The following is a 12550-nucleotide window of genomic DNA, read 5'->3' as shown; positions in this document are numbered from 1 at the left end:
GCCTGTTTGTTTAATTTCATATAAAGCTAGTTTGGATTGTAGTTTATATTGAACTGGGAAATATTTTAAAAATAATTATTCATAATGTTAACACTGAATCTGGGGCATGTTTTACAAAACTTATTTGACATAACCTGTTTTTAAGTTCCTGAAGTTTTATTGGTCTGACTGGTTTTGCCAAGCCATCAGAGAGAGAAAGACAAGCGGCTTGCTACTCTACACTTAATTAGAAATGCCTCTATTTAAAATTAATGCAGTTGTCTAATCAGACAGCAGCACAATGCAAAATAAGCAGATTTAGGTCAAGAGCTTAAATGAATATAACTTTAATCATGACATGGTTGCGAGTACCAGATGGGCTGGTTTGAGTGCAAAACCAAAAAAAAGTATGTGAATCCTTTGGAATTAGGTGTTTTTCTTTATTAATTGATCGTAAAATGTCTTCATTAAAATTAAAATACAGATAACTGCAAGCCAAAAACACATAAGCAATTATTATCTTTGATGTCTTTGATTGTATTGAACATATACCATTAAACATCCATAGTGCTGTGGAAAAAGTAAGTAAACACTTGAATTTAACAGTTAATTGATCTTCCTTTGGTAGCAATAACCTTTGGACCATTCTTCTTCACAGAACTGCTTCAGTTTAGCCATGTTCTCAGAATTTCTTGTGATCAGCTTTCTTGAGGTCATTCCACAGCCTCTCTATGGGTTTAAGGTCTATGCTCTGACTGGAAAGCCCAAAAGATGGATTTTCTCTTTTTTGAAGCCATTCTGTATTGTATTTACATAGATTAATCAATAATCATTGTCTTGCTGGTTCACCCAACTTCTACTGAGCTCTAGCTGCCTCACAGCCACCCTGATCCTATCCGGTAGGATATCATGATAAAAGTCTTTTCTCCCCTCATATGATGGCAAGTGGGCTAGGACCTGATACAGACCCAGAACACAATCCATCAACTGTACTTAACTGCTGGGATGATTTTTTCATGATGTTTTGTTGCACCCAGACAGTTTTTTTTTTAAAGCAGTTACTTTCTTCTTGGTGTCCTCCTATGGCAAGCGGAATAAATTCATGTCAGATCTTTTTAATATTCAGCCCATATTCAGTCAAAGGGTGCATAATCATTAAATATGGCAAACATTCTGTGCTTCAGTGTGTGGGCTAAGGGATGTTAAGTAATAATTCAGAATAACTTCAGAATAATTCTTTGAAGGTTATTTTTCAGATAGGAGCTAATGATATATGCTTTTGTAAGTTAGAGATTACTAAGGGGTAACATTGTAGAGCTGTGTATATTAGCAAAGTTGATGTCCAATGCTGTAATATGCTCTGGCCACACCCCAGTCTGGCATGGCAATGTAGCTTACAGCAGGGTATGGTCAATGAACTACTGAATTTCCAGGTGGTCCTCTGAAAACAATGTGGGCTTAATTGGAGCGGTTTTGAGGCCAAGGCTGGCCTGTTGGGGCAGGAAGGTATCCATCCCACTTAGGAAGGTTCTGCTGTCATTTCATGCAGCATAGCACATAGTCTAAGAACAGGCCTAGTTAATAGTTGACAATCCAGAGCCAAAGCCAAGGAGCACACAAGCAGGCTAAACATACCATTTGATAGGTGTAAAGGGTTGTCACCCTGAGCTAAACAAAAATGTAGTTATTTTAGCAACTTGATAAGCTTAAAACTAAATTATAGTGAATGTACAGCAATATAGCAATATTATGTCTCCTACATCACTTATTGTTAATGAAACTATTAGTGATGTACTATGTTTGACAAAAATGTGGATTAAACCAAATGACTATGGGGACTTCCGAGTCGGACATCGACAGGATGGCAGCATAGAGCTAGCGCTCCCGATTAGTGTGGATTTGAAAATTCCCTAAAACATTTAACTAGAGATTTAAGCGAGATATACCATAAAATAAAAGGGGAGTAACATGGAAACTAGGTGAAAACTAAGAAAGTCACGCAACCTGCAGAAATACATGACGATGAATCGGCGCGCTCTCTCCCTGGCTCACAAACAAGCGGTCAGGAGGGAGACCTAGCGAATCCCTCCGGAGAGACTATTGATTTGAGCCTTATTCTTAGAGAATTAAGGGACTTTCGTCGAGATAACAAAACTCAACTTGAGGACATTAAAGGAGAAATTTCTAATACTAAAGCTAGACTAGAGGAGGCAGAAGGTAGAATTGCGACAGCAGAAGAGAGGATTCAAAATGTCGATGAGGTACTCACGGGCGTGTTAAAGTTACACACAAGAATCGAAGAGAAACTCTTGGAGGTGGAGGGCCGTTCCAGGCGGAATAATGTCAGAATGTATGGAGTACCCGAAGGTGCCGAAAAAGACTCCCCGACAATGGCCCTTTTTCTAGAAAAATTCCTGAAGGAAAATTTAACTTTACCCGAGGGCACATCCCTTCAAATTGAACGTGCACACAGAGTGTTTGGCAGACCACCACCAGCAGACGCTCAGCCACGATCAATAGTGATCAACTTCCAAAGTTTCACAACCAAAGAACTGATACTTCGACAGGCATGGCAGATGGCAGGCATGGCAGGACTCTCCTGGCAAGGAAAGCGGATTAGCTTCGATAACGATTACGCCCCTGAGGTTCTGCAGATGAGAAGAGAATACAAAGAGATACGTAAGGTGTTGAAAGACAAAGAAGTGAAATTTAGTACATTGTATCCTGCTCGCATGAAAGTGCTGCATGAGGACGGAGTGAAGATATACAACACAGTCGAGGAGGCAACGCAGGATATGTCAAAGAGTGCTCCCAGTGCAGCCGATCAGTCACCCAAACACTCTTATGGAGCGGATTCAGAGAATGTCATGGCAGAGGAACACCAGGAGCATTGGCAAACAACAGAGAGGACCACCATCATTCAAAGAAAAGTTGCAAACTTTTCGGAGAAAAGACGGGTGCTCGCCACCTTCATAAGTTAAGTGAAGAACACTGCGTCGCTTTGATGTGGCCGACACACAGCGAAGGTATTTAAAATTGAAAAAGGAGAGAAACATAAAGCCCTTGAACATTTAGTTGGACAAGCCTAGTTTGAACAGAGTGAAGTTTTGAATAATCAGGACATGCGATAGGCTTAGCCCAAATGGCCTTTTATTTTACTGCTAACCACAAGGGCCCCTTCTATAGATTCACAAAGATGGGTTTTCCCTTGGAGCCTTGTGGTGGCTCAACTATAGTCGTGATAATGACTTCAGTTTTGGAAGTTCACTTTATGTTGTACACCTTGAGTAACATTTTGGATTTAATGATTGTAAATTTGTTCATGTTCGTTTCATTTAAGGGGAAGCTATATGCAATATTACATTTGCTAAAATCACTCTATAATTTAATGCAAAGCATGAAAATTGCTTCGTTTAATGTCAACGGCATAATTAGTCCAGTTAAAACAAGAAAAAATTTATCCAAATTAAAGAAGGCAGGAGCAGAGATTGTGTTCTTACAAGAAACCCACCTAAATGATGCAGAACACTCAAAACTTAACAAAATGGGGTTCAAAGAGGTATATTTTTCATCTTATAAATCTACACGTAAAAGAGGTGTGGCCATACTTATATCTAAAAAGGTGAACTATGAACACATATCCGAGATAAAAGATAAAGAAGGAAGATTTATAATGATAACGGAAAATCGAGGGAAACTTTTGAGTGTATATGCTCCACCTGGTTCTGAGTGGAACTTTTATCGTGATGTATTTGATTTAACTGTTACTAAAGCTCAAGGAATTCTAGTGTGTGGAGGGGACTTTAACATACGTTTAAACCCCAAGTTGGATAGTTCTAAAGATACTAGGGAATCAAAGTCACTAATTAAAAAGATAGATGGCTTACTCAAGGAAATAGGAATTATAGATGCATGGAGAGAACTAAATCCAAAGATCTGGGATTATACCCACTATTCTCATCCTCATATGACATACTCCAGAATAGATTATTTTTTTGTTTTTAAAAAAGATCTGCATCTGATTGATCATTGTGAATTGGGTACAATGGATATTTCAGACCACAGCCCCATTTATATGTCAATGGGCCTGGATAGAAAACCTAGATCTACGGTATGGAGAATGAACTCAAATATCTTGAATAATTCTCAAATCAAACAAAATTTGGAAAATGAGATTAAATCATATTTAGAGATAAATGATAATGAGGAGGTGACACCATCAATACTCTGGGATGCATTGAAAGCAGTTATAAGAGGTAAAATTATTGCCCTCACGACTAATTTAAAGAAACTCAGAAGGCAGAAACTACAAGATCTTGAAATTAAGGATATTAAAAAAATAGTTAAAGAAATAGATGAAATATACTCTACAGAAATACAAAAGAAACTCTTGTTCCTTAAACAAAGGTACTACGAAGTAGGAGGGAAGTCAGTAAAATTGTTATCGTATAGACTAAGTAAACAAACAGCAGATAGAACCATTAATAAATTTAGAAATACCCAGACAGGGGAGATAGTTTGTAAATTAGATCAAATTCAAAAGAGCTTCGAGAAATTCTATAAAGTTCTTTACTCACAAGCCAAAAGTAACAATGATTTGCAAATAAATTCATTTTTAAACTCATTAGAATTACCCACTGTAATTTGTTCCTCTGTAACAGAGGAACAAAATGAATCATTATTAGCTGATATTACTATAGAGGAGTTGAAAATAGCTGTAACAAGATTAAAGGCAGGTAAATCCCCTGGAGCAGACGGCTATTCGGTAGAATGGTATAAAACTATGTTTGACCACTTGGCTCCAACTGTATTAAAGGCATTCAATTGGGTAGTACAAAAAAGGGAAATCTTACCTTCATGTAGAGAAGTGATAATTTCAGTTATTCCAAAGGAGGGAAAAGATAGAATGGAATGTAGTAACTATCGCCCAATTAGTGTTTTAAATGTCGACTATAAGTTGTTCACCTCCATTCTAGCTCGGAGACTAGAAAAGATTCTTCCAGACCTCATTAACTTAGACCAAACAGGCTTTATTTGCCAAAGGCAAGCATCAGACAATATCAGAACTCTACATATACTCAGTTACATTTCAAATCATAAGGTGGAAGCAGCTTTACTGAGTTTAGATGCAGAGAAAGCCTTTGACTCAGTGAGATGGGATTTCCTATACAAGGTATTGGCAAAATTTGGATTTCATTATAAGGTTATAGAAATAATTGAGACACTATATAATAAACCATATGCAAGAATTAAAATCAATGGAGATTTATCAGACCCTTTTAATTTAGAACGGGGTACAAGACAAGGATGCCCTATCTCACCACTACTCTTTGCCCTGTTCACTGAACCTTTGAGCCAATGGATAAGACAAAACCATTCAATTAAAGGTATCGACATGGAGTTTGGAGAGCATAAAATGCTGATGCATAAAATGCTTTGCTGATGATATATTGATCTATATGTCCCAACCCACAAAGTCACTGCCTATTTTATTTAATTTTCTTGAAGGCCATATCTGGTTATAAACTTAATGTCACAAAAACTCAAGTATTAACATTTAACTATGAACCGCCTAGACAAATTAAAGAGAAATTTAATCTAAAATGGGATACAAAGTCAATTAACTATTTAGGAGTAATTATGTCTGGTGATCACTCTAAATTATTTGATTTAAATTACAGTCCCCTTCATAAAAAAATAAAATCTGATCTACTCCGTTGGAACCTTATTCCTCTCTACAGTTTAAGTTCAAAAGTTGACTCTGTGCGGATGATAATTCTACCAAAACTGTTATATCTATTTCAAGCACTTCCAATAGAAATACCAAATCAGCAATTTACAGAATGGCATAAGTTAATATCTAGATTTCTATGGCAGGGCAAAAACCTAGAGTAAGATTTAAAACATTGCAATTAAGTAAAGAAAACGGTGGGCTAGGCCTTCCATGCCTTCAAAAGTATTATTATGCAGCTCAAATAAGGCCACTTGTTTGTTGGAGTAGTCCAATATACTCAGCAAGATGGATCGAAATAAAGAGAGGGATGATGAACGAGCTTCCACTACCTGCTCTGGTTGCTGCAAATAAAGAAAATGAGTGATTTGGAAGATGCAACGAGAATATTAAGATGGTGTGCCTACGATACTGACTTCACCCCGAATAGAATAGATGACCGTTTCAGAATATGGGCTAGGCTAGGTATTACAAACTATTATACGTTGTTTAACAAGGGTAAAATTCAAAGCTTTGAATCACTAAAGGGAAAGTATGGACTTAATCAGAGCGACTTCTATAGATATCTTCAAGTAAGGCATTATGTTGAATGTAAAATTAAATCAGAAGTAATGAAGATAGCGGAGACAGGAATAATAAAGGTGATCTTATCAGTGTCTAAAGCTCAGCCATGCAATAAGATAATTTCTAAGTTATATAATGGACTTCTGCAAACGGTACAGGAGAACACATTATATGTTAGAGACAAATGGAGAACGGAAGGAAATCTGAATATTTCAGAGGATAATTGGGGGGAAATTTGTAAATCACAATGGGAATCTACAAGTTCAGCAACATGGAGAGAATTTGGTTGGAAGAATGTCATTCGGTACTTTAGTACTCCTATACAGAAGATACACAGAGGAAATAATACCGACTGCTGGAGATTGTGTGGAGAAAAGCAAGCTAACCATTATCATATATTTTGGGCTTGTCAAAAACTAATCCCTTATTGGCAAGAAATTAAAAGGAATTTGGAAACTGTTTTTGAAATAGAGATCAGTTTTACTTGCAAATCTTTATATTTTGGCAACATCACTCTAGAAGGGGGAACCAATAAGGATAGAAAACTGATGTTAATTCTTCTTGCAGCTAGTAAAAAAGCAATTACTAGAAAGTGGTTAAAACCAGAGTCACCTATACCATTTGAGGAATGGATTGATACAGTGCATAATATATATGTTCTCATTATCGTTCTCATTGAGAACTCAAATGGAAGATTTTTTTTCAGATTTGGAGTAAATGGATGGACTACATTAAACCAATATGCCCAGATTTTTCCTGAATTGTAACAACTGCATTGTAGGCAATTTCGTATGAATTACCACATGTTGTAAGAGCTCCCCTCGTTCTGTTGTATATAGTTGTTAAGTGGAAGAAAATACAACACATATGTAACATTTTGGATACTTTTTGTATTTTTGATTCTGAGAAATTATGTATGCTCTTGCCTATTAATGTATCTTCTTCCTGAAAATAAAAGAAAAAGAAAATGGGGAAAGAAAAAAAAAACAACAAATAACTATGTAGCATTAAATAAAGCAAGTCTGCCCAATTACAGACATCAGCCTCATCTAACAGGTAGGTGATTCAATTTCAAGGATTCAAGAAGCTTTATTGTCATTTCAAGCACATATAGCTGACGCAGTACATAGTGAAAAGAAAGTTTTCTCCAGGACCTGGTGCTACATAAACATACAACATAAAGATCAAACACAAGAACAACACAAAGCTAGGACCGAAAGTTCGTCCAAGCCACATAAAGTGTAAGTGTGCAGCTAGGTGCCAACAAAGCAACAACAAGACAGTGCAAAAATAATAAATACAAAAAAGACAACACAAAAACACAGGACACTTAGCACCGTGCTAACGAATGTGCAATGAAATGTAATAAAAATGAGATGATGATGAACTTGATGATGGGAGGAGGTATTACATTTTTTTATGATTGTAATCTAGGTGTTACACAAAAACCTAGACATAAATTCAAACAACTGAAGTTGTTTATACTTAACTTAACATACAGTATGTAGCCAACAGATGACTTTACTGTCATCATGGATGAAAAGAAAGAATGGAGATGTGAGTTGGTTTTTTCAGTAAATTAGCTCAGGTCAGGATAATCATATGTACATGAAGATTATTTGTAGCATGAAAACGAGTTCACTTTAAACCGCGCATTTTCTCTCAGCAGTGTATAACAACCAGACTCTGGATGCCAGTTTAATGTTAGACTCAATATGATCATAACTCATTAGTTTTCATATCAGAGGACAAATGAGGTGGATAGTTAGGATACATGGAAAGATGTGATTGAATGAATAGATGGATATTATAAGAATTATAATTCTTTATAATTTTTAATGTTTGTGAGATTGTGTGCCAATCTTGCATCCTGTGTACCAAATGATTAGTGTATCTATTGTTTTATCAATTTTCCTATCCTTTTGGATTACAGAAGTAAGGATTACAGATCATTTCTTCCTACCCTGCTATAATACAGTGTTGGAGACATAAAAATGATCTACTTTAGGTATTTGTGTTGCACAGAAAATTAGCACCAGGAATGTAAATATTTTAATTTCTTCATTAACTAAGGGCGGTTGTTTATGCATGAAAGACAGTTATTATTAGTAATAATGATCAACATTTTCATTTCATTGTCTGTACCACGTACAGTACACTTGCGACATCAGGTATCAAGGCAGGATACTCACACAATTTAGAGACTCCAATCAGCCTAGCATGTCTTTGGACTGTGGGAGGACCCCACCAAGCACCAAACTGGACACACACACACACAGTGAGTGGGAGTGAGACTCGAACCCAGGACACTGGAGGTGTGAGGCGAACATGCTAACCTCTAAGCCGCCTATATTTTCATACAAGTACATATTCATGTTGCTGCTGTCTATCTGCAATTGATATTACAAACTAGTGATGTAACACACAGTTCATAAAAGCTTTCTGCTTTTTCTATTCTAAACCCCTGCAGTTTGGTGGATGTGTCTCTGACAAACATCCTGTGCAACAAGTGATTTATTTTACATTTTCAGCTACAGCGGTTAGATTGAAATAAAAGTTTGTTTAACAGTGAAAATTAAGTCGCACATTTTATTCACACACAAAACATTAATGGTGAACATTTTTGACTTTATAAAATGATTTTATCAAGTCTTGGTGATCTGCCCTTATTTTTAAAAAAAAAGATAGTAAGACATCTTTTTTATATACATAGTAGCTTACTATTCTTTTTGGCAGAATTTATCATTATAATCTTAATATAAACTTAATTATTTCCTGGATTTTGTATCATGTATGTAAATGGGATTCAAAAACATTTACCCCCATTTTGTGCCCCCCCCCCTTCTCAAACCAAACCCTTGCACACAACTATTTCTTAAAGTTTATACAGAATGGTGCGGAAAAAATCTTGTTTGAGGAGAAGGTGCAGGCTGAAACATGTTGTTGATGAGATCAGAGGAGAATGACCAAACTGGTCTAAACTAACTAACTTCTAATAATTCTCTAGTAAAAACATGGTGAGCAGAAAAGCATCTCACAATGCAAATCAAAACACATCAAACTATGAGGTAGGTTAGGGAACAATAGCAGACAACCACATCAGGCTCCACTTACATCAGCCAAGAACAAGATTCTGAGGCTAAAAATGGGCACAAACTCACTGAAACTGGACTGAATGGAAAAAGACAGGAAGACAGTTTCTACTGTCTACTTTGGGTGATTCCATGACTTGGGATGCTGCCTAATCTGTGACTGACTCCATCATGTTAATGAGATCAGTCTCAGATCAAGCTGGTGTATCCGAATATTTAGGTACAAACCTGCAATATCTTGAATTTTGGGCAGGCTGCAATTGCAGCAGTCTTATTTATTTGGGAATGACCCACATGGGCAGATATCATACCTCCATCTGTCCAATAACACATTTTGCTGGGTTCAATATCAGGCTGGTCTATCTTAAAGATTTCACATGCTTCTAACAATAAATACTGTAGATTATTATGTCATCTAAATATAGATTCTCTGTATTCTCTCAACACCCAATCTATCACATTAGTCTTAACAGAAGTGTGACAAATTTGTGTATCCCAAATATAGTTTTTCTTATACTTTGGTGTGAAAGGAATCCAATTGCCCTTGGTCAAATTCAAATTTAGATTTTTACATTTACCTAGGATAATGCTCATAGGCTCACTTTTTGTGGAAGTTTGGAGAAAATAGTAAAAAGGTTCAACAGAAAAAAGGTTCACAATTTACTTGCATTGTTGCTCAATAGGACCAAACCTTCTTTGTGAAACATGAAAGAGGAAGGACCTCAATCCTTCACTGCATTAAGTATTTATATTCATCATTCAAACACAAAAATAAAGCAAGTAAAACATTGTCATTCATTGCCCTCTCTTCTCCATAGCATTCTGATCCTCTAACAATTCTGCAAACAATCTCTGATCACAAACAACTTTTAGTCATGTACACAAAAAGTATTATTAACAAATTTATTAACAAAACTAAAGCGAAAACAAGACTTACACAAGACACAGGCCAAATATAATGTAAGTAACCAAAACATGAGACTAGAATGGCATCAGACCATACCACATGAACATAAAAGACTGACAAAAACAGATATAACAAGACAGATACATATAGGACAGAACATCAAGGTAAAACAGGTGACAGGACAGGAAAGCGGTATAACAGGAATGGTGTGGCCCAACACACATGAGAACAACAATGACAAACAAAGCAGGCTATGATGAGATACCTGCCAGTACCCCCCCCCACCCCCCCGGTGTTCTGGCAGGGAACTGTCCTGTTATATCCTCAGTGATTGCAATTACTTCAATATAACAGTCTATGAATGGTGCGTTTAAGCAATATAGAATTACATTCCCATTCCCCCCAAATCATTTCTTATCGTGGTCATCCATTGTGCTACAAATTCATTTCAGTCCCTTGTTTTAACTTCTTCAAACTTACAGGAGCACTGCTTGGCTGGGGTGGGGACAGCCTCAGTAGAGGGCAAATCAGGGTGCTGCTGAGTTCACCAGGAAGGACAGCTTGAGAGGGTTTGTTGGTGCATAGCTGGACTAAACTGGATGCTTTGTGTGTACTCTCTCCCTTGCAGACAACCCGCTCTTGGCAGAATGCTTTTTGTGTTTTCATTTTTATGTTTAATTTTTCCTTCCATTTCTCCTATTTTTTCTATTTTCTCCTCTCCCTCACAACTCCCTTACTCTTGTTTAATAAAACTCAAACACTTTGTGCACTAATACTTGCCCCTGTGTGTTTTGTGCTTTGCCCTCACAGCCTGGTGTGCTGCAGTCAGCAATTTCTCTTTGTCCCTCTTCTCCATTGTTCCCTTTGTCCTTGAGATCTTGCTCTCATTCCGGAGGCAGGCCCTTCATCTTGCTTTCCTGTGTCAAGGACTCTTCCTCTGGGTCCTCTCACTCTTGTTCCTGCACCAATTGTGGAGGACTCTCCCTCTGATGATGTTTTGGTTTCTGTGGGTTAGGACCTGTGAGGGTCATGATGCAGGGACTGATGGATCTTGTCTTTGCTCTTCAAAGTGTTATACTAATAGTCATTAACTCTGTTCTTGAACTCTCACACCTCTGATGCCCATTGATCTGGTGTCTTACTCCAGTGATTCAGGTGAAACCAAGCATTTCTCCTTCTACTTTCACTGCTGGCTAGCTTTACTCTACCCCTTTGGGGTTGTTCCACCTTCTTTTGAAGACTTCGATGCACACCCTGGCTGTACTGTTTTACATCCTTCATCAATTTCACTTGTTCTTTCTACATATTTTTGTTAAGTGTTTCAGCCAAGCTCACTTTGCCAAGCTCACTTTGAAGCTCTAGTTCCTCGTAAATAGTTTACAGGCATAGGCCGGCCAGTAAGCATTTCAGGGGGGTTAGTTGCATTGCACTCTCATGCTCATTTTCGTTGGGAGTGGGTTATTTACCTCTGTTTATGTGTAGGGAGTTAGGTAAGCCACTGTATATTTCTTTTGCTTTAATTTTAAGTTCTAAAACTTTCAGACTTTTTTTGTTTATTATTTTGGTCTTGGCCCACCCTGATGAACTCTGTATATATAGTACTTATTCACAGTACACCAACACTTCTTGTAGTAGTCTTGTGTTTTTATCTGGAATTCCAAACCTTAGAATAACTCTCCAACCAAGATGCACCTTTTCTTCTCTTTCACTTTACCCATGTACATGAAGTCAATGAACATGAAGTGCCTAAACAGTCCATTTGGCTCTGGTATTTGACCTTGGGGGCTGTGAAGCTTTTTCTGATGTTGTACACAGGACATACTTCACACTGTGCCAAACTGTGATCAACCATCTGAGGCAAATACAGTGACCACCATGCTCTTTGAATAACTTTTGATCACCTCCTGCTTTGCACAATATGTCCTTGAGGACCATATAAAATCATTGTGTTGGTTTTTTAAGTTTTTTTGTAACCATTTTGAGATTATGTAAACCCTGCTTTAGATATTCTGCTTCTGGAGGGAGATTGACTTCTGGATCCACTACTAATAATATGCTTGAGTGCCCCAATGCTGCTTGTTTTGCTGCCTCTTAAGCTGAACTCTGCTGTCTGTTTTGTTTATTGAACATTTGGCAATTGCAAGTTTTGCTGGCAAAGTAAGTAATAGCCAAACCAACTGAAACTGGTGTCCCATCTGCCTGGAAATTTGTACAAGACTTTCCTGCAGCCAGCCTACAGGAAAATGTTCTGCCAATTGATTGATGGCTCTTGACTGT

This window comes from Hemibagrus wyckioides, linkage group LG15, assembly GCF_019097595.1.
Source record: "Hemibagrus wyckioides isolate EC202008001 linkage group LG15, SWU_Hwy_1.0, whole genome shotgun sequence".
Taxonomy (NCBI): Eukaryota; Metazoa; Chordata; class Actinopteri; order Siluriformes; family Bagridae; genus Hemibagrus; species Hemibagrus wyckioides.
This window is presented reverse-complemented; position numbering follows the sequence as displayed.